The sequence below is a fragment of the Corvus hawaiiensis genome, chromosome 4 (assembly GCF_020740725.1).
Source record: "Corvus hawaiiensis isolate bCorHaw1 chromosome 4, bCorHaw1.pri.cur, whole genome shotgun sequence".
NCBI lineage: Eukaryota > Metazoa > Chordata > Aves > Passeriformes > Corvidae > Corvus > Corvus hawaiiensis.
Window position 1 is genome coordinate 43,395,693 of NC_063216.1, and position 26,914 is coordinate 43,422,606.

The 26,914-nt window shown below is 41.1% G+C and overlaps 1 long non-coding RNA gene across 1 annotated transcript in view; it reads right to left on the minus strand.

The window, feature by feature from the left end:
- Positions 1-547: 547 nt before the first annotated feature.
- The window catches only part of LOC125324408, a 38,330-nt gene continuing 11,963 nt past the window's right edge, over positions 548-26,914 (minus strand). The window contains exons 3-5 of the long non-coding RNA XR_007202963.1: positions 23,788-23,918; positions 23,234-23,366; positions 548-1,568 (exon numbers count right to left, since the gene is read on the minus strand). This is a non-coding gene — a long non-coding RNA (uncharacterized LOC125324408). The remainder of the gene's footprint in view (positions 1,569-23,233; positions 23,367-23,787; positions 23,919-26,914) is intronic.

Sequence of the window (26,914 nt, forward strand, 5' to 3'; positions counted from 1 at the left end):
TGATTGAAAGAGCCATGTGATATAAGATGTCCCATTTGGACTACCCTCTCCTGCCCAATTCCTCACTAGCTAACTCGACATTCAGACCTGTTTCTCATGAGGTCTTCTCTAGTTTCTTCTCTGAGAGTTTATCCTTTTTATAGTAGCCTGAGCATCTATCCAGAGCATTTTGTACACAGATATTTGGAAAGAGGGAATACTTCAATGGCAACTTCAAGACATATGATACACAAATCACAGAATATTCTGAGTTGCAAGGGACGCAAACGACCAAGTCCAGCCCTTAAGTGAATGGCCTGTACAGGGATCAAATCCACAACCTTGGTGTTATTAGCACCATGCTCTAAACAGCTGAGCTAATCTCAGGGTCACTTTTATCCTAAACTGTTCTCTGCTTATCAGTAAGTGGTTGCACATACATTATCGTCAATTCCTTAGCACTTATGTCAGTTAAAAGTTGGTGAACAGTGCTGATCCCTCATTACCAGCAAAGTTTTCATTAGTCTTCACTTCATCCAGCTGACAGTGTGGTTCAGTTTAAAAATGTGAAAAGGGCTCCATGCTCAGTACTGAATGTAAAGAGTAGTCAGAGCAACAAACGCATGCTCAGATGTCACAAACATTTATTTTTAGGCTTAAATGGAAATTATAGCTAAACAAAATTATTCTCAGATGTGTAAATAAAGCAGAGTTTAGTCTTGTAAATATGAGGTCATGACAACACTCATGATGATATAAACATTATTCATATGATGTGATAACATACAAAAAATACTTTGCTAGAAGCAAGGTATGATTTGAAAGACACACCTTCCACTGAAGCATCATGTGTTACTGCCTAAAGTATGGCTTCGAGCTTAAAACCAAACTTTTTATGACTTCAACCATAAAATCTTCATATTTACATCTCACATATTGACAACTGTCAGCTCAAATCTGATGAAGTTCCAAAGAAAAGTTGTGTTCTGCTGTTGGGCAATCCTACAAAGTGGATTGCCCAATCATCAGCAAGTGTCCTGCAGCCTGAACTCAGGCAGCTTCCCTGCTGACAAAGCATAAACTAGAGATTACCCGGCTCATGCTTCCATGGTAATGGCGCCTCTTCAGTGGTAACAGAAAGAAAAAGCAGCAAGCAGATATTGTAGTCAGGAGTCACCATTTATGCATCAAATATGCAAGGGAAGGTCAATTATCCTCTTTGTTCAAAGTGGCCTTTCACAGTTGAGGCAAAGCATTTCAAGATTCATTGGAGTGTTCAGATTCCTCTAAGCCTGCTTATTCAGGTAAGGGTTTCTGCTAGAAAACCTAAAGCTATGCCATGTGAGGCAGGGCTGTGGAAAACAAGGATGGAGGAAAGGGGGAGGTTAGGGCTACATGCCAGCAGCTGACAGCCATGGCTGGGTGCCTTCAGGTCCTTCCTCAATGCTGACTTACAGAGGCTTTCCTTGTTGCAGGTGATTGCTCCTCTCCTGAAGTTGCAGCAAGGCTCTTAGGGCTGCTGAGGTTTTGAATTCAGAGCTGACGCAGGATCTGGGCTGGGCTGGGCTTGGCAGGATTGAGTGGCACAGCTGAAAGACGCATACTGAAAGTCTGAAAAAATTTTAGGATGCCATTATCTCATCTGTTGTCAGGCAAATAGACCTGCCTGTGACAGGAGAGCAAACTCCATAGGTTTTGGTTTCCTCTGTTGTCATTTTTTCAGTCAACAAACTGATTTAAACCAAGCATGGATCTATGTTAAACAAAAGCCCCAACAGCCTGATTCTCATAAATGTTTAAGGACACTTTGTACCACTCTGCCAGCTTAAATGGACCTTGTAGACCTAGTAAACCATTTTTGCATTCCCTATAATGCTTCTGATATTACATATAAGGAATAAAGCAGCATTCATATAAGTAACAGTCAAGACCTAAAATGCGGTCTCTCAAGATTTCTACAGAGAGAAAACAAAAGCACTGAAAAATTATCTCGTCCCACATGATAACCCCATAATCATGCAATCAATCTTACCTCTTACTATAAAAAATACTACCACAGCTGTGGCAGTAATTAGTAAGTCAAAGAGAAAGTAAAATATATTAGAATGAAAAGTCAGTAGTATATTTTTCTGGTGCAAAGGTTGGCTTGAGTTTGGCTCAACTTTAGTTAGTTTAAATATTAGCAGATTTTTGCCTAGATTTGTCTTCAAGAAGCAGTAAACAATGGTGAAAGCTCTAAAGTTACCCAATCTTTTTGAATAAAGGTACTGCACATGATGGGAGAAGAAAATCCCTAGTTACAACACTGTTTTATGCTTCCAGCTTTTGAAACCATGTCCTCTGCACTAGGGACGCAGAGATTTTTTTCCTGGGGAACCCCAGGAAAAGCTCTGTTGCCACTGTTGTCAATATGTCAACAGCATGGTTTAACTGGTAGGATTCTCACAAAAATATTGACAGTCTGTGGTGGACTAACCCTGGCTGGGCATCGGGTGCCCAGTAAAGCTGCCCTATCCCTCCCCTCCTCAGCTGGACAGGGGAGATAAAATACAAGCAAAGGCTTGTGGGTCTAGATTAAGGACAGGGAAAGATCACTCACCAGTTATGGGCAGAACAGACTTGACTTGGGGAAATTAGTTAAATTTATAAACCATCAAATCAGAGTAGGATAATGAGAAAATAAAAACAAATCTTAAAATTTTCCTTCATCTTGCCTTCCTCCAACTCCTTCCTTCTTCCAGGGCTTAACTTGCTTCCAATTTTCTCTACCTCCTCCCCTCCAATGGAGCAGAGGAACAGAGAACTGGAGCTGTGGTCAGTGCATCACACATTGTCTCTACCACTCCTTCCTTCTCAGGGAAAGGATCCCTCAAACTCTTCCCCTATTCTAGCATGGGGTCCCTCCCATGGGAGACAGGACCCTGCTCCAGCATGGGCTTCCCACTGGGCCACAGCCTTCATCAGGCCTCCACCTGCTCCACTGTGGGGTCTTCCATGGGCTGTAGCTGGATGTCTGCTCCTGTGTGGTCCTCCATGGGCTGCAGGGGGACAGCCTGTCTCACCATGGGCTGCGCCACGGGCTGCAGAGGAATCTCTGCTTCAGTGCCTGGAGCGCCTCCTCCCCTCCTTCTTCTCTGACCTTGGTGTCTACAGGGTTCTTCCTCTCACATTTTCTCATCCAGTAAACATTTGGATGATGATGCACAGGCTTTATTTCCCCCCTTCTTAAGTCTGTTACCCCAGAGGTGCTACCACCATCACTGATATGCTCGGCCTTGGTCCATCCTGGAGCTGACTGGCATTGGCTCTGCTGGATATGGGGGAAGCTTCTGGCAGCTTCTCACAGAAGTCAACCCTGCAGACACCCACTACCAAAACCTTGCCACGTGAATCAAATACCCTGTTGATCAAAAAATATGTGCTAAAAACTGTGCTGTCAAGAACACCTTTGCACCACCACAAGTTTGATCCATGTTCTTCAAAGACATTGTATGACACAGGATATACAAGGAAAGGGATACAGAAGGAGTGAAAATTCGGCACATATTCCTTTCAGGTCTCCCAAACACAGTAAGAAAGACTTCAGGGAGTATTTACAAGAGCTGTCAATGCTGTTCTGCCTCCATGGTCTCTTCAGATTCTGCAGAGAGGGAAGCAGCCCCCATTCTGCCCCACAGACTGGTGCCTGCTCTGACCTGGTCCCTTGAGCAGCCCTTTTTGCCAACAGACTTTAAGCAGGAGCTGGGGACCATCAGCTTCATCAGGTTGCTGATGACTGACACAAATCCACTGTAAGGTGAACAAACCCCAGAGAACAGAATGAAGAGACCAGAGATTCCAACTGAAGATCCAAATTCCAGTCATGTTCCCAACCCAAATTAACCACAGTGGCCGCTGTACAGATGTAATGATTGAAGAATAGGCTGCATAAATATAAAGGTGTGTGATTTTTATATTTGCCATTTTAAAAACCAGTGATAGTCACACAGCGAGGAAAATGCTGCATTTTATGACTCATTAGCCCCCTTTATGAGATACATTTTGGACTGTATACCACTGTATTGCAAGAGAAAGTATTTCAATAAGATTAATTAGCTGATGTTTGTAAAACATTTTGAATCTGGAAGCACCGTATAAATGTGAGCTATTATTATTGTTATTTATTATAAGGGAGATGCAAATCCTCTCTAACTGTTGACTAAAGCCTTGCAATTTTTATGGTCACAACTTTGTCAAACAGATTTTTATCTTCCTAGCAGCAATGCGCTCCCAAAGATGTTGAGTCTTTAATCAACAGCTGTGATACCTCAAGCAAGTTATGAATTTTCCTTGATTTACAGCAGTTGAGTTTTTTAAAATTTTTTTTAGGGATGGGGCGGGGAGAAGCGTGTCCTTTTCAAAACATGTAACATAAGGCCAAAAGCTCCTTGGAGGAAAACCACGTTCACCCCAGTGAGGCTATTAAATCCATGCTCAGGCACTCAGTGAATGACCTGATTTTCATTGCACGAAGGAGGTAGTGATTCCCACTGAACCTGCCAGGAGCTGCTCTGGGAACACACACCCTTAACAACATCACTTATTTTCTTGTCTAGGTCTGGCTGCAGGATGCTCTGTTTAGACATGGCTAGATTGTTTTTTGAGTGTTTTTTCTGTTCATAGCTACCAGTTTGTTTGCTTTAAATCCTGGTCCTTCGTACAGAAAGATCTGTGCAAATACCAAGGGAGCTTGAGTTATTCAACAGAGTCCCTGAAGGGAAAGAAAGCTCCGCCACAGCTTCCCCAGAGCCCTGATAATTATTCCACATGGTAAGAATTCCTAAGGGAATCCCTAAGAGGAGTTGTCAGCAGCATTTTTGTACTCTCTTAACCTGATGCAGACAGCAACACATGTGCAAGCCAAGGACAGATAGAAACTGATTCTTCTTTCAGATTCTCCTTCAGGGTGTCAGCATGGGCAATGTTTACTGGAAACTGAGGCCACTTGTGTGATGAAAAGCTATTCTCTCCATCAGTACTATTGAAAAACACCTGGAAGAAGCAGAGGATCGCATTTGCAGTATTCAGCCATTAGTATCACTTAGAGAGGAGTTCTGGGAAGCCCTGACTCTCCTATAGCCAATGGGAGTGTTTCACATTTTTCACATGCATAAATACAGCCTACTCTTGCAGTTATGCCCTTTGATCAGAAAAGTTTGAAAACACTGGCTTTTTGTACACCTGCAGCATGGCATTTGCAATACTACAGGCTTGATGCAGAGTGGCTGGGAAGTTGCCCGGCAGAAAAGGACCCAGGGGTGCTCGTTCACAGCAGCTGAATGTGAGCCAGTGTGTGCCCAGGTGGCCAAGGAGGCCAATGGCATCCTGGCTTGTATCAGCAATAGTGTGGCCGGCAGGACCAGGACAGTGACTGTCTCCTTTTACTTGGCACTGGTGAGGCCATACCTCAAATATTGTTTTGGACCTCTCACTACAGGAAGGACATTGAGGTGCTGAAGCAAGTCCAGAGAAGAGCAACAAAGTTGGTGAAGGCTCTGGAGCACAAGTCTGATGAGGGGCAGCTGAGGGAGCTGAGGTTGTTTAGTCCAGAGGAAAGAAGGCTCAGTGAAGGCCTTATCACTCTCTACAACTGCCTGAAAGGAGGCTGTAGCCAGGTGGGGATTGGTCTCTTCTCCCAGACAACAAGTGACAGGACAAAAGGAAATGGCCTCAAGCTGCACCAAGGGAGATTTAGATTGGATATTAGTAAAAATTTTGTCACAGAAAGGGTTGTCAATCACTGCAACAGGCTGCTCAGGGGAGTGTTGAATCACCAAACCTGGATGTATTTACAAGATGACTGGATGTGGCACTTGAGGACATGGTTTGTTGGTGGGCTTGGCAGGGCTGGATTGATGGTTGGACTTGTCCAAACTAAATGATGCTGTGATTATTTTCCAGGGAAGATGTACATCACACATGATACATGAAATCAATTTGAAGTTGTGAGTCGCACATATACTTTCTTATCATACCTGGGTTTTCTGCACAACAAACATTTCTGTCCAGCAATTCACTTTAAAGACATCAGTGGAGAACTTCACCAGATTATTGCCAGAACAGGTTAGCTCACTGAGAGAGCCACATCTCTTATGAATGCCAGCCAATTCCACCATCTAATCAATGAAATATTTTATTTTAATAATAATATTTTAGTCAATGTTAATCAATATTATATTTAATTTTATTATTATTAATAATAATAAGATGTTTTATCATTTGGGACATTCAATACTGGGGATATGTGTGCAGCCTTCCCTTCGCCTTTACAACATGAGTCCACCAGGATGTCCATCCCCCACTAACAGAATCTTCTGTGGACCCATGGTAACGTCAATCCTGACCCAAAGTTCTGTGAACCCTAATAAGTCATCTGTTCACAACTGAGTGCAAGTTACAGGCACCTACTTACACACAGGCAGGTTATTGCAACAACTGTTTTGGGCAAACCCTGCCAATCTCTCATATGGATGACTCTATCTCGGTGGCAGAGAAATGCAGGTATAGGGTAAGGCAGAAAAGGTTTAGTTGCTGGTTTTTATATTACTGTAAAATAAAAACTTGCTGTTTCTCAAATAAAATTCTATGACTATGTGGATCAACCAGCCATTCCCCATGGGAGAAAAGAAGGTGGCATTGACAGAGGAGTCGCATGTGGATCTTGCTTGCTTCTCCCATCCCACAGTACAAACTCTTCACCCACAGGGATCTCCTCTAGCGGTTCTCGAATTTGGGCCATAAATAGGGCTTCAAGCATACACACAATAAATGTGAACTTCAAAATTGTGTTGCCTTATTTATTTTGCCTGCCTAGCGTAGCACTGGCATTTCAGGACAGATGTAATTTTTTTTCCAAAAATAAGCATATTTTAATTAAATCCTGCAGTAAATAATTACATTTGTACTCCAGGGCTGTCAAATATTTCATTGAAAGTCAATCTAAAATAAATACTTCTATTAAAAATGTCATTTTTTCTTAACTCCAGTTTGCCTCTATAGCCATACTGAAAGACATGAATATTTCTCTCTGATACATATTTAGCTGAGAGGATTATATTTTGCTCTAAGTGTTTCCCACTAAACATTGTGACAAAGTTATGTGGATGTTGCATGACAATTTGATGTTTCAACTGAAATTTAAAAACCGCTGTATATGCATATATTTATGCTTCACTAGATTGTGACACGAAAGCCCCTGTATCTCAGTATTCTGTTGAATCCACAGCTACCTTAAATTTGTAGACATTGCTATCCTCGCATAAGAATCACCCATTAAATTGGGATGATTGGAGAACTATTTTTGAGCTTTACAGAGATTAACCAGACTTTACTTCCCACAATTGAAAATGTTTCTGCGACATGCTGCGCATTGGCAACAGAATAAGATTTTGACAGGTGCAAGAAATTGCTATGTCCCCTCAGATGTTCATTGGATTTTTACAAGATGAGCTCCCAGAAAGCTGCTGGGTACTGCTGTATGGGCACAGTTACTGTGAGTACTAGAAAAACGTGTTAACTAAGCAATCTGCATATACTCAGCAGTACGAGCTCCAAGAAAATGGCGCTTCTCCAACATATCTTAGGGAACGGAGTGTGTGGTTCCCATCCCACAAACCCAGCTGTGCAGGATAGGGGAAGAGGCAGGGAAGAACTGAGCCACTGCTTCATTTCCTCTCCATCCCCCTCACCCCATTCAAACTCACGGTAATTTAAGGAATGGGAATGAGTTTGATAGAAGCAAACCTCCCTCCTGAAGCTAAACCCACCTTACACAGTCAGATATTCTGTATTTAACAACACAGTCATGCAGTGACTGGAAGAAAGATTTTCTGTGCTGGACAGGTATGCACAGCAAATTTATCTGTGAAGATAGCCAGCCTCACTGAATACAACCTTGTCAGAGGTGCACTGAATGAGTCCGTGTACATATTTTGTACTGCTCAGTATTGACATTCAGGTGGAAGAATACAAGCAGGTATTCTTCCAGGATAGCATCTTTTGAATTTCTCTTTAAATTATAAAAATACCTGTGCTGAACATAAACAGCATCTACACGTGATGTGTCATGTGCTCAAAATTTTTATTGGTATCTGCTGTGCTGCAGAAAAGTCTTACACTGAAGGAACCAGCTCTTTTCTCAAAAAGTTTGTGTGACTCTGTGCTGAGACTCTGACCAATGTTATAATAACCCTTGCCTGTAACTGGTTGCTTCCCATCAAGCCTGGGCTTGCAATTCGATTTCCTGCATTCACAGTCATGAGTCCCAGGCAACCTACTTAGATCACACCTACCTGAGTAACCGCTCTTTTCCTGATTCCCCCTGACCTCCAGCATCAGCACCAACGTCTACTTTGAGTACCCAGGAACAGAAGAGGGAAAGAGGAGCAGGGAAGAAATAGTCCTTGTGCTTCCCCTCTTTTTCCTGGACCTCAGAAGGGGTCAGGAACACATGGTGTACAAGGAATGTTGGGGTCCCTTCCCCCTGCCATGTAGCCCTGGCAGAGGGGCCCTGAGGGGACAGACACGGGGTTTCGCTGCCCCTGGTCAGCCTCTTTCCCCTTTGGTTGTTTTGTGTTCCCCTGCCCGGGAAGGACCCTCGGGTCCCGTGATTGAGCAGTTCCTCGGCAGAGCCCCGGCCATGCGGCTGGAGAAATAAACATCTCTGAAACATCTACCAAGAATCAGTCCATAGATATATATATTTCTTTTCCATGGGCCTTGTTGTCCGATACACGTGTTGCAGTATCTGCACTGTAACAAAGGAGTGGCAGACAGCTGGGTTTATGGAATCTGAAAAACAGATTAATCTTCTTGCTGTCTTCAGCTACCTAACAGAAGTGTACAGGCAGGGCAGAAACCGACTTCTCACAAAAGATAGGATGAGAGACGGGCAGAAGTTGCAACACAGGAAACTTTAGTTAGAAGCGAGTTGACAAAATTTGTCCCTGAGGCCAGTCAGACATTCAACCAGATTGACCAGAGGGAATATAGCATCTTGATCAACAGAGATACTCAAAAATTGACTGGACAAGATCCTGAGCAGTATGATTTCAGTAGACCTGCTTCAGTTCAGGGCTTGGACCAGATAACCAAGAAGTGATTCACCACAAGTGAACCTAACTACCCTATTGCACTCTGACCTCCAAGGGCACTGAAATAAGGGGAGATGCCACATATGCTGGGTAGCTTCAATGATTTACACAAATTTCAAGCCCCAGAGTTGAGTTATCACTTGGGTTTAATGTCTGATGAGGATGTGCCTCGTCAAGCTTCCCAAGCTCATGCTGATAAAGGTTTGCATGCATTTGTTCTATAGCTAGATAGCTAGATAGCTAGCTAGCTATCAGAAGACTTATGTGGTAATTTAATGCTTTATGGCAAGTGTCTGACAGTAAAGGAAGCAATCAAAACCCCCCAAATATTCTGCTAGGCAGTAACAGGGAAGAGCTACCAGGGTCTTGTCATTATCTCCCCCACTGATCCTTTGGGAATTCTTTTTACTGTTTCTGTCTCTGTAGCAAAAACATTGTCCTCTTCCTACTATTCGCTCCATTAGATACCTCTGCACCATCACAGCACTTGACTATAACAAAATTAGAGAAGCAATCTTGTTCCCCTGAATGTCATGGTGCTAGTACAACCTCCTTTTGCAAGAAGGATGACCTTACTTCCCATGCCTGTGATCCTACAGCCATCAGAGTTACGCAGAGATGAGTCATTGTTTCCTTTCAATGACATACCACTGGAACAAAACAACAAGCATTTTTTTGTCATAGGAAATGTCATAGGAAATGCACCTATCCATGGTGAAATAAATAGCAATTTACTCAATAAATTGCAGGGATTAATGGAAACCTCAAAACTAATGTAAATGGTCCTGGTGAGAAAACAAAAATCTGGAAATCACATTGCCTTTAGTTGATTCAAATCAATCATCATTGATTGAAAAACATGTGCAAATATGTATCACTTAAGTAAATTCATCCTTCTCCACTATAAAATCTATCAATCACAGGAACAGTGAATATCACTGGATGATGACATTTTGAATGTTGAGTGCATTTTGTACTAATTGTAGTATTTTATTATGTCATCAAGTGAAGGAAAACTGTCAGTGTTCTCAATAGCTGTGTACACAATAAATGCCTGAGAGATTTTTGCCATGAGTATTATTTGTCAAGCAAATATCTGTGCCTCAGTTATTGTTTCACTTCAGCAAATATAGAATCAACCCACAAAGAGTGACAGTGGGAGAGCACTGCCACATTTGTAACTCTGTAACTCTGCCAGGGAATGATTTAGCCAAATACCCATATGGTGTGAATCAACACAGCTCCAGAATTCTTCAGTATTAAACTACTTTAGACCATCCAAAAACATGGCCCATGGAAATCACCAGTAGGTCTTCCAGTCACACATGTGGGCGGGAGTGTCCACTGTACTCTTTGCATTCCAGCCTCTCTCAGACTCAGCCTAAATCTCCCTCCATCTGATGCTTCCCAGGCAGTGCCACCACTGATAGGGAATCTCAGCATCCATGTGGAAAAAATAATATGCTATTGGTAGCCTAAATGCTTGAAGAAGCTTGGCTTAAGAATTTTTTTTTAAAATCATAAATAGTAATAAAAAAAGAACAGAAATCAAAATAATAATAAAATGGGGATTTTTAGCTACAGATATATTACCTCCTAATTTCTAAACCACATCTCCTCATTTTTTGGATGTGACACAGTCCTGCTACTATGCTTTGATTGGTTAAGATATTAAGACAAAAAATAGTGCTGTTTTCCCATTTTCCCAACATGCAATTGAACCTCTTCATTCTTCACGATGTTTTTCCTGACAGTGTCATAATTTTCTTCTTCACAATTTCTCTTCTCTAAGCAGTTAGGAGCATTTCAGATTTCAGGCAGTTGATACTACCTATTGTTTGAGATTCTCTTTTGGAAGTTGATTGCTGTCCATTTATTGGAAAAATGGACCAAGAAGGGAACTGCATTCAAGAAAAAACCTCAATGTCCAGAGTTTTGCAGAGCTAAAAATGCATCATCCACACAGACATATAACTTAATCCTCAGCTGTAATGATTGCAGTAGCTGGTAGTACTGATCCACTTTAAACTCTATCCATTTTCAGAATCTCTTTGACTTTCTTCTATGTGCAATATCTCCTTTCACAAAGTCTTCAATTTTGATCAAGTTGTGTTTATGAAAGAGAGATGGCTCCTAAAATCAGGAACCAGTTTTTGGAGTAAATTCCTTTTATGTACATAGGCTACAATAAACCAGCTTTAGCAGGGTTGATTCCTACTGAAATACATAGGAGAAAAAAAATATAAAGTGCTGAGAGGGTGTTATGAACTCCTGCTAAATCTGTTTCCCCACATGGCTAAATTTGCAGGATGGCTTTGCAATAGTCTGTCTGAGTAAAAAGTTCTTTAACATGTTAAAGAGCCATTGTTGTCTATTTCAGTGGTTTTCTGCCATGTTATAATTAATGACATTTTGTGCTGATTCATTTTTTCTGTATTCATTAAAATGATACAATCAAGTCATTTTGGCAAAATATTTAATAAAGTTTTATGACAGGGAATATAGTCTTTAATTTTCATGCTACTGAATAACTAGAGAGAAAAATCAAATAAGAGCTTGTTTACATGAAAAATTAGAAGAGCTATTTCACTTTAAAAGCATGTCCTTCCTTAAGCCTAAATAACTCTCAAAAAGGCCTAATTTAGGGATTGAGTAAAACAATGAACTTATGCCTGTGTAACTTGGTTTATACTCAGGACCTAAAATAAGTGCCTCCATTTGTTTTGTCCATTTTAATCAAATGCTATTAGAAATACGGGATTTTCTAGGCATATGCTCCCACCCATGTGCAGACCCATCTCATCAACATTTTGTCAGTCCTATCCTAACACACTGTGCCTATCTATATATGTGTGAGTACACACACAGCACCTCCTATTGCCTCAGATGCCTGATGTGCACTTTATGTATCTGACTGCTGCTAGATATGGGGCACCATGCTGTGGCAACTAATGAATTTTTTCCTGGTCGAGGGATTGTGGGGTCTTCTACAGCAGCAGGTTTTGTGCTAACCTAGGTTATGCTAATGCCATACAAAACTTCATGAAAGACTCGGTCACTGTATTTCAAGTATTTCAAAAATTCCCCGGAATACCTTTGCACATTTTTCCTCCCTTTAATGTATTTAAATTTCTGTCCTGAATGATTCAAGAGCAACCTCTGAATTCAATTGTATCCTTTCAATTGATTCCCAGTATATTTCCAACCCTGCTTGAGGTCAAGTTCAAATAATGGGCCAACAACAACCTTATGAAATTCAACAAGGACAAATGCAATGTGGTTCTCCTGGGAAGAAGAAATCCTTGCAACAAGGTAGGCTGGGGAGCGGCTCTGCACAGGACATCCTGGGCACACCAGTGGGTCAGCCCAGGCCAGCAGCGAGCCTGCAGTGAAGGCCAGCAGTGCCCTGGGTTCCATCAGCAGGACCACAGCCAGCAGACCAAGGAAAGTGGTTATTCCCTGTACTTGGCAGCTGTTAGACCACATCGAGAGCCCTGTGTCCAGTCTGGGGCTCCACAGTACAGGAAAGGCATTGATAAACAAGAGCAGCCCAGGGCAGGGATGGAGTACGTGCCCTGTGAGGACAAACTGTGAGGGACCAGAGTTTGTTCACCTGGAGAGGAAATGTCTCTGAGGGCACCACAGAAAAGCCCCCAGCATCAACGAGGAGCTCGTCAAGGAAACAGAGCCAGGCTTCTCCCAGTGGCACGTGTCTGGGGGCTGAGAGATAAAGGACATTAAGTGAAACCACAGAAGTTCAGATCAGACAGAAGAAATGTTTCCTTGTGAGGACAACCAAGCAGAGGAGCCATATTGCCCAAAGGAGATCTACAGTCTCTCTCCCTGGAGGTTTTGAAGTGCACACTCTGGGTAGAGTCCAGGGCAATCTGTTCTGAACTTCTGAGCATGGGGTTGGCCTAGAGGCCTCCTGAGGCCCCTTCCGGTCCAAATTACCCTGTAATCCAATATGGGCCAGAGAGGAATTAAGCTATGCAATATATTCCCTTTGTGATTAGGGCAATATGAAATGTCACTGATGTCCTTCTCCCTCTCAAGACATGTATTGTTTCAAATCATGCAGGCATGTCATAAAGCTTACCTAAGCAAGTCTTTGAAATAAGGTGAAAAAATTCTTCCTTTTTTTTTTGATTCTGAAAGTTATGAAACATGAGCACAAGATGAAATAATGCATTGCTAAAACCAGAATAATTTGCAGAAGCATTCAATCAGATAGTTTAGAGGAAATAAAGCCCTAGCATTAGGTTATGCTAAATATAAAGAGCCAAACTAAGTCTGGATGTAACTCTTTAGGGTTTTGATTGAGTAACTTGATACCTGAATGTAATATAAAAATACTTTTGAGTTTTTCACATAGCTAATGCCCTGCTGGCCTGGAAAAGGGATTAGAAATTCAAAGACACGAGGAGAATTGTGGCAGAGCAAGAGTTTGGCCGTAGGGAAATCTCAGAGCGTCTCATAGATGCTTTCACTTAGTGATCTGTCTATGACTAAATGTCTTCTCCAAACATAAAGTGAAGAGAGGACATTGAATTAAGTATAAATTATTATAGTATTATCTGGCTGACTTGGATTTTTAGACTGAAAATTTCAGACCAGACCAAAAGTTAATTATTATTTATTTGCATAATTAGCATCCTACAATGGTACTATTAACTCTTATCTTCTGAACTTTAGCTGTCTTTTACCAGAATCTAGCAAGAGTTCTGAATCTCCGCATCATTGAGAAGGCATGGAAATAGAGCTGTGGAACTGTACTATAAGATCATCTCTATACTTTCTAAGCAAAGTAATCATTCAGTGTAAGCTATCGGAAACAGAGATCCTTTCCTGTTAGTACCATTAGCATTCCTACTACTTAGCAAAAATTTTAAAACAAATATCAAAGTGCCTTAGCCTGAAGTGAAAAAAACCCAATATGTAACAAAAAGCAATCTTCTTAGGTTCTTGACGTATCAAAAATAGTTAACTGCTCAGCAGTCCCAGCCCTAACTTCTAATAGGATAAACCTAAAAGTTTTGTCAATTAATTAACTTATCCCTACATCTCAAATTAAGAAATCAAATAAACATGTAATTTTCTTTCCTTCCATGCTTCAATTCCCAAAAGTAATGCAAGTATATTTTCTATGAACAGCCTCAAATGATGAAAGTGATGCAAAAGGTACAGTAGATAAATATAGACAGAAAGAAACCTCTGAAATGATTTCTCTATTTGTCTAGAAGAAGAAAAGAGGAAGTGTTGAAGTGTAGAGGTGTTCAAAAGTAGGTGAATGAGACTGTACCTCTGAAAACTTACTGCAAAATTCCCAGTGAAGTTACTTCTGCACAGAAAAGGAAGCAAATAAGAGGGTACCCTCCAGCCCCTGCTTAATAAAATGTCAAATGGGGCCCTTCCTTCTGTTCACTTCTAACAAAAAGATAAAGAGCCACTTGTTATCCTCCTCTTCAAAATCATTATCAGCTTAGGACCTCTTCACTCAGAAGTGACTTGAGTCCACATCTGCTGCAAGTGTCCAAACCAATAGTTTTTCAAGAAGGTTGACAAAATATAGTGAAAGTGGGACATTTTCACTTGAAAAGGAGGAAAATAAGTGTTGCTATCAGTGGATGTTCTGCTGCTCTTCTCATGCAGGTGTGTCTCAGAGCCAATGGGGAGAACAGCAGGGTATGGCAGGCACAGGGATCTTTATGATAGTGCAGCTCTGTCCAGCCTGTAGCCCTGTCCTTGGGACCTGCAGTACAGAGATGCCATTAATTGGACTCCTGATCCTGGGACTTTCTCTTTTACTTTTAAATGTCTCTTGTTAATTCCAAAATTCAAGGAAATATGGAGTTGTTAGTCCCATTATTTGATCAAATAGGTGTCAGGGATTATCCAAGAGAGAAAAATTTAGGCTGAGAATGGTGGTGCCTTTCTATCACCTTGAGTTCAGCACTGAAGCTCCAGACTGATGTTGAAAAAGCAACTTTGAATGGGTGCCTCTTGAGTAATTCTGAACTGGTTCCTGTGAGTAACTCTGCTTGGTTTTCCACTTCAATGGAGGGGTCTTCATTTACCCCTATGGAGCACAGTGCACAGGAGAGTTAAGGACTTCACTTCAGGAGCTAGTAATCAGATACCCAAAAAGTTGCAGCTTGGCAAGTGACTCTTTACCAGTCATGTCCACTGCTGGCAAGACATTTCTATCCTCCCAGTGAATTCTGTCCCTAAAATATAAGGATCCTAATTTGGCACTAGGGAGTTCAAATGCTGTGATTTTTTTTTTTTCCTGAGAAGAAAAAAAGAAAGATTGTGGAAAGGGTAAGTATGGGGGAAAAGAATTTGCTTATGAATTAATAGATGATCAAACAGAATAGGTTTGAATGTGAAAATCCATCTGAAATAAATAAATTCTTAATATACCTAATTTTGACAAGATGCTGGTAGGTATTATAGGATTTTTTTTTCTTCAGGGAGCCCGTTTGCTGTTTCTTCTGCAATCCAGAAGCCTCCATCAACCCATGGTTGTTCTTGAGATATCTCACTATCTCAGGGAGAACCCCTGTTGCTATTTAAGTCATCTTCTTGTTGAACATGCAGATGATATATCTGAACGTGAGACTCTTCTATTTCTTACTGCAAGGTAAGGATATAACTAATTCATGTCAGCAGTCACTATATGAAAGAGAAATTATTTCAGATTCTTTCAGGAATTGTCTAAGCCTAAGCCTATCAGCCCAGCAAGGTATTTGGACATCCTAGCTTAAAGCGTATGAGCTACCCTAGGATTTCATGTGATTTAGATTACTTGAGTTCATTTACTGAATCAGGTTGGCATGAAACACTAATCCTTCTCTTGCCTCCCTCTGACGTGTATTTCTGTCTATTTTGTGGATGGTAGGTACTCCAGTTTCACAACCAGGCACAGAATTGCAACAGTAGTTGTGGTTCTCAGAGAAATTGCATTAAAAATGACGCCCAGGAACAGTTTTACCTGTTGCTGCATTTAAAAAGGTGACATACAATTATAGGATTTATATCTAGTGTAAAATTGTACATGCATTACATGTTTGTAGAAGAGATCATACTTTCTAAGTATTCAACAATGACTGACATCAAAAGCCCTGCTACCCAGAGTGAACTGACTCCCTCAAGTTATCCATTGACAGAGCTTCAGTCTGTGGCTGAAATGACTCCTAAGGCCCCACTATTTTGACAGATCCCTTAGACTGCAGCCCTGATACAATTTCTCTTTGGGTTTTTTTGGTTTGGTTTGGGGTTTTTTTTGGTTGGTTGGTAGGTTGGTTTTTTGGTTGGTTGGTTGATTGGTTTTTGGGGTTTTTTGGGGGGGTTGTTTGTTTGTTGTTTGGTGTTTTGTGATGCAATTATGTCCCAAGACCTACTGTACTGATACCTACAGAAAGAAGCTGTGATGATGGACACAACGGACACAGCCTGTGTGTTTCTGCAGGCACAGCATGCCTGGGGAGCTGGGCTAACACCTAAAAGATGAATGAAGCTGCCACCTGGGAGACTGCTGCTTCTCCTCCTGGCCTGGGGGTCAGACAGGCTCTTCTGGATGCTCAGGCTGGGACAGGCCAAGTGCAGTTAAGCAGGGAGATGTTTTGTGCAGGGGGTGAGTGGCCCTTGCCTATCCTCATATTTAGACACCCGTTTGTACACAAAATGGGTTTTGGCTGTAGGCTGTGCCTACCTGAAGGTGTGATCTGTAGGATATTTTTGATGTCATTAATGATTAGATTTGCTTGTGTCCACTTACACCAATTTACTCACCCTGTGTACTACCATGTTGTTAGAAATCTAGAACACATGCCAACTAAGATTCTCCATGGGTAAAGCTTTTCTATTATGTTTATCACAATAAAAGGCAAACTGCCCCTGACAGGTATCTCACTGTGCATTGGAGGTAGCAACCTGAAGCCCCTATGAGCAATCTGTTTTACTGCAAAAACTGAATCTGGCCCAAGACCTGATCCAATCCCTTCTCTTGGGATATTGAATTGTTCCGCCAGCCCTCTTTCCCCATAGCTCCATGCCATGTCTTCACAAGGCCAAAAGGAAGCACCTTCACCATGTAACCAAAACTCCAAGGCTGGCTGGCAGGTGCCAGCTCTGTGCTGCTCTCTATGGCCAGTACTATGTGCTGACCTCTCATCTGGCTGGAAACACAACACTTATGTAATCAGAGTACATGGCTGAGGTTTGGGGACCTCCCTGTCACATGGGGAATGATGGCCAATCTGCCTACATGATGGAAACGTATTCTGGCCTGTGATGACAAGGGGCTGGACTATTCCCCTAGGAAACCTTATCCAACCCGCTCCAGCTGAGAGACTCCAGCCAGTGATGCACATCCTGATGCATTTTTTATTCTGTTGTCAGCTCCTTCCAAGCCACTGCTTATCTCATACTTAGTATATCTTTGTGGGCTTGATCCTGCACTCAAAAGCACATTTTTATGCTAAAACCCTTGTTCAGCCACATGAGAACCAAGCACATGCTCAGGTCATTGTGGGAATGAGATAAGGTTATTAAGAGAGCAGAATGACCAAGCTCTGCAGAAATATATGCCCAAGCCACCCTTTCCAGCCTTCTTTCTCCACCCCATTCTCCACAGAAAGGGAGATGCATATTTGCACTGTAAGTGCATGGGAACCTCCTTTCATCAGTGGACCCAGATTTTAGACAGAATTCAGCACAGACCACAAGCTTCACACCATTCCCTTAACAAGATTCCCTTAACATTCCCTTAACAAGTGCAGCCATTTAATGGGAGAGTTTAAAGGATCAAGTAACTGAAGCAAATTTATTAAAGCGGAGGCACAGAAATTTCAATTAATGATGGTTGGCATCACACAAATTGCTCCTTTTATGAAATACACGCTAAAAAGTGTCTTCAAAGGAATTATTTGACAGTTTCATTAATACATTTCTATGGTTATAGCTCCCAGACTTATCTCTCAACCTTCTTTATTTCCATTCACAACAAAAAAATTAAAAAAAGGTTGTAGGGATTTTATTTTCTGCAGAGGAGTAGAGTTTATATCTCAGAGTTTGTTTTGATGGAATAAGAATCAGGATGAGCCTAGCAAACAGTACAAAAGAGATTTGGTTTTTGTCCATAGAAGGAGAGGAGGTTCCACCTGCTAAAATTGACAATTATACACCACATGAATAAATTGACTCTGGATACACCATGTCATATATATCTCCTTGTCAAATACAAGTAAGTGCTTACTTCTCCGTGCACATGAAATCTTAAAACATTCACTTGTAGCGAAAGAAAATAATCTTGCTTCCAAAGCAGGTGGGCTGTGGTAGCCTAAAGTAATCTACAAAGCAGAAAATGCCTCAGTATTAAGTCTTTTGTTATTCAATGCATGTGCATTTTGCAATATAGAATGATAGGATATCTCATATGTACTAAGCACATAAATATTTATCATAGTTTTATAATTACGCTTTTGCTGTGTGGTTCACTGACACAGGGCTTAGAAATTTTCTCTGTTTCCCAGTTTTGCATTTAATAAAATGTACACCAAAGTCCAATTCTCAGATCCAATAGTGCTGAGTGAACTGAGATGTACAGACACTTATGCCTGGCTCTCCGTGCACTACATGAAATTGCCAAAGTGTATTTACAAGACAGAAATAGAGCATCTCAGAGGAGCTACTCTCAAACCTTCTAACAACACTGCCGATTTGTTTCAAGTTGAAATCTTCCTTGCTGGCTACTTCTTCTAGAACTGTAAATATAAACAAACATGTTTAGTAATGACAAATGCTGCCTTCCACATACCAATCATACCTGCTCTTAGTTACAGCAACTTCTACCAAAAAAAAACCCAAAAAGCCTACAAACCTTAGCAGCTATATAGACACTTATCATTTTTAAGGCTTGGAGTTAAGCCAGTCACTTGAATTGTGGAGATGTCCATTCCAAATATATTTTCTGTAGTGATCATTGCTGACTTGTCATTGAGATCTAATGGCCTTCTCCAGTTTCTTTACTGCTGAAAAATAATTTTATTTTTCAGTATTTAAGCTCTTCCTTTTATAAGCTTTCTGCTTTTGTTCGCAATATTATTTAACTTGTTCTCCTAAATAAATCTGGAGGAACCTTTGCCTCAAAATCACAATGCCAATTTTATCTCCTTTATCATCCTTTCAGCTGTAGTTCATTCTTTCCGACCGAGTGAGTCAAATTCCCAAGTTCTCACAGCACACTGAACCATAAGTTCTTAATTAATCTCTTCAACAGCAAGTAAAAAAAGAACTTCAATGCAATCCACTCTGACACATATTCAGAGAATAGTGAGCACTCACTCAGCTCAGAACCGGTCTGAAAAGGGAACCTGAAGCACATTAAGCGATTTCCAATCTTTATACCTGAGTCTGACAGTTTATGATTAATGATAAATTGCAAAAAACCCTCTGCTTTGCATCTGTAAAATGACAGCAAGCAGGGAGGTGTCCAGGCATCTGGCCATCACTGCAGCATCAGGAATTCCTGCCTTTACAAGCAAGTTATAAATCACTGAGCACTAAAATCCTCAAAATACTCAGTGAACAAGAAAAAAGATGAGAAAATGGAAGCAGGCACTGTGGCCCTGATACTTGGGGTCCATATGAATGTTTAAAAATGAGAGACTTACATTTGCTGTAAGGCAAACCTGTGCATGGAAATTGCTGTTTGCCAAACACAAGAAATAGATCTTCAGCCTCTGCCTTGGTTTTCATTTGAATTAATGGAATATATTAAGAGAAAAAGAAGTAAAGTCTTAGGGGCAGAATATATACACTGCATTCAGAATGCCCTTAAAAACTGAGATATACAAAATCCAAAATCATAGAAAAAGACAGCAACAAAAATTCTCAACTGATTTTGAAAACTTTATTGGTCACAGTATATCTTTCCAAGAAATACATCCTCTTGAGAAGGGATCTGTGTCAACGAAGGAACCGTCTTCTTTTGACCAGACAGCTATATTCTTGATAACAGTGTATCAAAGAACTTAACTTTCTCAAGCTCCTTTTAACATTTTTTATACACAGATTAATAGTTAGTCACTGGGAAAGCAAAAGCCACAAATGCAAGCAAAGCACAGCAAGGAATTAGTTCATCATTTCCCATGGGCAGGCAGGTGTTCAGCCATCTCCAGGAGAGCAGGGCCCCATCACATGTGACAGGTACTTGGGAAGACAAAAGCCACCACTCCAAATGTCCCCCCCTTTTTCCTTCTTCCCCCCACTTTATACACTGAGCATGATGTCCTGTGGTCTGGAATATCCCTTTGGTCAGCTGGGGTCACCTGTCCTGGCTGTGTCTCCTCCCAACCTCCCACGCACCCTCAGGCTCCTCACCAGCGTGGCAGTACGAAAAGCTGGAAAGGCCTTGGCTCTGTAAAAGCTTTTCTGTATTATGATCACTGTGCTCAGCACAAATCCAAAACACAGCCCCATACTAGTCACTGTGAAGAAAATTAACTCTACCCCAGCCAAAACCAGCACAGCATGATATACAAACTGCTACCCCCTCTTCTCTGTACATGGGTGGAGAATGGCAAGTGGACCAAATAACATGTCAGAAAACCATTGAAAAGGCAGGCACAGGTTTTTCTCTTCCTTCAGAAATTTGTAAACCCAGACAATGACCGTGAATCTTCAGGAGATTATTCATTAAATCAGACTACGGCCATTAGCACAGCTTAAATAGACTCCAAGCAAGTTCAGGGTAAACAAAGGATAAAGGGTTGAATACAAATACAGAAATTCAGCTGCCATCAGATATGAAGAAAGGGAGCTCAACTACAATGCTCCAAAGGGAGCACAGCTCCTGCAGTGACTCAGCTCTGAGTGGGGAGTGAGACACAGCAGCTGGATCTTCTTTTCTCTGGCTGTAGCTGACAATATTTATAAGTTTGCTATGCTAATTTCCCGCAGGTCCACCTGGATTTTATCAGCTTATATATTTTCCCGAAAAACAGTTTTTACTTTATCTGCTTTACTAACATTGTGATTTACAGAAAGTGGCTTTGTTTCAGTCTAGGGATTTCTCAAGTCTTAACTTTTCATGCTTCCTCAAATAAAGATTCAGTTCTCCAACTGAATAAACATATAAACAGTGCAGCTTGTGGTCTGGTGATTGTATTGTCACAAAACTATTTTTAAAGAAAATAAGGAATCATTGAAAATCATCGTTTCCCTTTAGAACCAGTTATACTTTCAGCTCTGCTCATCCCAGCAAAGAAAACCCTTTTATTTAAGACAAATAAAGCACATGCAAACAGCATGATCTGCCCATGCTATGTTTTTCACTGACAACTGTTTACAGAACGTATTTTCATCCATCCCTTCTTTCCTTAGTGTTCTTTAGCAGTCTTGTCCAAGACTAGCACCAACTTTAGTAATATTCAGTATGCTGGGATGTAAATGAGAGTCCCACTCAGCAGTAGAAAATTGATGTGCAATACCATCTGACATGTTTGTAGCAGCATTTAATTATTTAATCAATTTAATAACAGAATATTTGAACCACCATTAAAAAAAAAATCACTGGGCATAACCAATTCAGGCAATAAATCAGACATTTTGCTCTCTATTTTCGTTCTTCAATTACATTCTGTGAACTAATCGGCAACAGTTGATGGGAATTTAGGATGTAGACAGACTATAACAGGTGGAGCAATCAGCTCTTCACAAGAAATTAATTTGTACAGCCGCTATTACTCTCTCATACACACACATCCCGATTTGCACACACAGCCAAGCAGATAGCCCTGAGTATTGCTAATTGTGATTACAGCCAAAAGTCATAAAACACATTTCATTATATTCAGGGGAATGATAGCTGTGCTCATTCATTTATCTTTCTATTTTCTTTGAAATTATCTTTGTAATCTTCAGATATACTTTTGCTTGATTTTATTCCTGATTTTTGAACAAAATAATTGTTTTGTATTGCAGTATTCATACTGGGTTTATTTGAACTTCATTAAAACCACTCTGGTAATTTCTGAATTGAATAAAAAGTATGTTGAAATGTCTAATGATGGTTCTCTTGAGGCACAATGAACCACTTCAGTGTGAAAAGTAATAATAAAATGTTTATAACAATATTCCATCAAGACTAAATTTCTCCCATCATGTATCCTCATTTCAACCAGCTAAAATTCTTACTGTCATTAAAGCAAGAAATTCTGGCCCTGGGAAGCTCCCTTAGACATTCAGATTATCTCTCTGGGTGGGGTGCAGTCTTTCTGAAGCCCCCAGGTTCTTCTTCACATTCATGGCACGTCTGATGCTTGGCCCCCCCAGCAGGAGCTGGAACTGGTGCCTTGCCCATGGGCTGGACCTCCTCCAGCAAACATCAAACCCTGGCAGGCACTGGCCTGTAAACAGTGCTCGAGAGGGTTCAGCAGCTCAGGAGAAAGTCTCTTCCAAGGCAAACTGTAATTGAACCTCTTTTTCAGAAAGCTGTTAAAATCAGCATACAAAAAGATAACACTGCATGCAAGGTATCCTGTGCTGTGTTTGCTGTTCCCAGGGACCCACACTTCTTAATGAGCTGAACTGGGAGTTGAGGGATTGTCTGGGTAATTTAAATTTTAGGGATGATTTGAGGAGCAAAGTGGTTAGTCAAAGCACCTTGTATGAACTGGCTCCTCAGAACTTCAGCACAAGAATATGCCAAACAGCCATTCAGCATGGAATTGGATGGAGATGCTTTAATCTCTATCCTGAATAAAAACTAGATATCTCCTTTGCTGGAGCAGGAGTTGCAGCAGAACCCTTGAGAACCCATAGGAAAGAACAGATACAAGATGTACATTTGTAGCCCAGACAAAAGGACTGGAAACCACTTGTGGTTTCTAACTCCCACTGTCTCTATGCCCCTGGGCATCCCTTCTCAGCTCACCCACACTGCACATCTCCATTCGTGCAGGGGCTCTTTAGCAGGAGGGCTCAGTGGGACTTTTAGACATCTGAAGGGACAAAATCCTCTGCACCCTGTGTTTGAATAGTGTCTGGTCCCGTGCATCACCCAAACACGTCTTGTCTTCAATTTATCATCACTGTACAAGAAAGAAGAAAGCATTTACCTTTATAGTCAGATGACTGGAGAATAAAAAGCCACATCAGTCATCAGTATCTTGTATTTCAGCATATTTCAAACAGCAAGACATCCAGTTGCTCAGAGACTCTTTATTGGAGTTTATCTTTCCTTCTTTCTACCTGCCATTAATAAAAAGAAAATGGGAGAATATTCTAATATTCTGCGGGTAGAAGGAAAAAAGGAATAAACCAGAAGGTAACCGAGATTCTTCTGACACAACAGGAAGAACAGGAAATGATGCTCAACAGAGCTGAAGAAGAAAAAACACCTTGCCATGGGTATGTGTCTATCTGAATTCCCAGCAGAGCGGGGACATGTTACCAGGAAAGTTGTGTCAAGGGGTGCATTCTCTGAAATCTGTGCTGGTAGGTAGTAGTAGCTCACGTTCAGCCTAAGGTTTGTTGTTGCCATAGCTCAGCAAGATGCTCTGTCTTCCTCTCTCACAAACCTTCTATTTTGGCTGACATTACTGACATTTCCAGAGCAGTCAGAACTACAGATAGAGCCTGGCTGGCAGTCAGCTTCAGCTCCAAGAAATACCTTTGTGCTGAACCTTGTCTCCCAGAGGGCACTTCCAGCAGGGCCTTCTCAGCATCAAACGTCACTCTCCCATCATTAAACAGTCAACAGTCCACTGTTCTCCAAAGCATAAAGAGAAGCCCATATGTCTGCTGTCAGAGGGGAAAAAATGAGAGAATTCTCTCATAACACCATCCAGATCACATCCATCCATGTGGTTGTGTTATGATACATGCGTCTTATTTGTTAAGTAATCACTTTTTACAACAAGGTCTATACACAAGTGTTGGAGCACCTATAGCAGAGAATTGAGGCCTGTTTTCATTTTATGGGTGTGCAAATGCAAAGAAACACATTTGGGACCTGAATTTACAGCAGCTGCAATAAAGGCCTTTTGTTTTCACTTTCAACTAAGCTCAACAGGGAATGGAGCACAGTCAAGTTAACTTACTAAAATAACATTTGTACTTAATTAATAGCAAACAGAATGGCTGCAAGTGATAAATCATCCAGACCCAGGGATGCAGAGTGAAGTCTGACATGGTGTCTCTGCTTCACACCATTAAGTTTTTGTCACAGCTTTGGGGGTTAGAGACAGAGAATCAGTCTTAGCTTTAAAATAGGAAATATATATCATTCTTCACATTGTTTCAGCTTAGCCTTTATATTTATAACACCCTTCTTATGCAGAGAGCTTATTACAGTTTTCATTTTCTCTTGTTTTCATATCAATTTTTTCTCACCATTCTGCAGTTTAGAGGGTGTTCAATGATGCTAATGTTAATGGCATATATTACACTTCTGTTCCACAACAGTGCATGTTTTTTAAAAACATGAAGTGCCCATTTTGCAGATGCTCTAACAGTCTCATACTTTTATCCCTGCCTCTACTCTTCAGTTACAAAGAACCTTGACTTGACCAAAAGGGAAGTCAAGAGACCAGAAATATCTAAATTCATTCCATCCAAGATCTCTCACAATCTCACTGCTCAGATGGAGGGTGGTTATCCACAGCCTTGTCAATGCAAGGTAACAGCATTCAAAGAGCTAAACAAATGTGGAAGAGCAGATGTCAACAGGAGGAATTGTCTACCAATTTATCACTGGGCAACTCTCCAGTGTCAGGATATCATTGGAGATCACAGCAGAACTATGAAGGGAATAGGATACAGGCAGCACGTCTGCCTTCATAGCTTAACACTCAAGCAAGTCCAGGTGGGAAGGGCTGTAGTGTTCTCAATAAGGAGATTAAGGTCTTCACCACTCAACCTGAGTTGAGTATTTTCCCTAAACAAGCCTGTGAAAATAAAGAGATTAAAATCCCACTGTGCTTTACACCCCAGAGTGAGAGCTTTTCTCAAGCACTCACAAAGATTTCTGAGAATTTGTAGAAGTCGTTTCAGAAATGATCCTCATTTCGCAGGATTTTTTTTTAAACTTCTGCATGAGGCCAATACAAAGGCTCTATCCAATGCACTGTTGGGACAGCTGTAGCTGTCATTGCTGCTGAGCACCAAGATCAGATCTGGTCACAGTGAGAAACTGTTCAGATCCTATTTCGAGGAAAAGAGATGTTCACTTGTATTGCTCTTTTTCAGCAGTAGTGGTCACAACTGGTGGCCAAGGTTTTTGATCCTTTATAGAAACTTGAATTCCCACATAGGCATGTGCCAAAGGGAGTGGGAGGGAAATGTTAGGGGCTCTTGTGGGAAGGAACGTCATAAAACTGGTTTTTATTACAAACTTAAAATCCTGAACATTGAAATATTAATATTAATTAAGAAATAAAGGGGCTATCCTTCTTCCCATGCCTTCCATAATGTCTCTTTTTTGCCTTATCTTTTCAATATAGACTACATATATTCCTCCCCTTCCCTTATATGCTTATCAGAATAAGTGGGTTCACAAGGAACTGATTTATTTCTTGACAGAGGAGATGGGATGCAGTTTTTCCACTGCTGCATCTAAGAAACCATTTGCAAATGTCTTTTTGTGTGTGTCACTACTAACATTGGGTACTTTGACTAATAGATTCTAATTGCTTTCTCAGAAATATGATTCTTTTTTTCCTCATCTGTGACGAAAACTAGTGGTCTACATCAATGGTTCAGACCATGATGTATAACACTGTGGGGAAAGAGATGCAGCGTGCATGGGTGGACCAAATGTTCTCCAGAGGCTTGATCTTACCTCTCATGAATGAAAATACAAGATCCCAGCTGTGCTAACACTGACCGGGTCAAAGAGGAGAAATGCTATTTGCTGGTTTACTGGTTCAGTGGCAGATTTTTCACAGTATTGCTTAAAGTACGAACAGCTGCCTACGCACATTCACAGCGGGCTCATCCCTGTTTCTCGCTTTTCCTACCTACGTGCAGCTGTGGAGACACAAACTACAGATTTTGCTGTAACTTTTTACTAACCTTCCCCATTTCATCCAGGCTGTTTCTCCATTTTATTTATTTTTTTTAATTAGTTTTGAGCTTGATGAGGCCCATTAGGGGCAATAATTAAGACAGTCTTATTTTAAGGTTATGCTAGATACAGGTAACTGGCAGGATTTTAGTTCTTTTAAAATGAAATTCAATTCCTCATACTACTACCATTGAAAAAATATTTATTATCCCAAACTTTTTAAACTTTCCAATTTTTTTCCTTGTAAAACCACCAAAGGCAAAGACAGGCAATTGATATACTGTGGTCCACCTACTGCAGCAAGATATAAACACTTGATTGTGTCCTACTGACAAGGCTATTTTAGGCTTTAATTATATGAGTTGTCCTTGCTCATTAGCCATATACTACTGAAGTGCAACAAAAATAAGTGATTCATTGCTGACACATGGCATTTCATGAGCAGTCATTAATTAGCAAAGTAGCACTTGGATATAAATTGGTGAAGAGAATCAGCAAATGGAACTTTAATCAGAGATCACCCTTAACCCTCCTCTTCTTGTGCACCTCCATGGCATCCAGAGGCTGATCTCCAGTGGAAGCACAGCACAGCCCCCAGCAGCAGAGCACTCCCTGCAAAGCATCACCAGTGCTGTGAACCACCAGCACTCCAGCTGCAGCTGTGTTCACATACACCAGCCAGCACCAACACCTGCTGGAATGGGGCAAGCCCACCAAGCAGGAAATGGAGTGT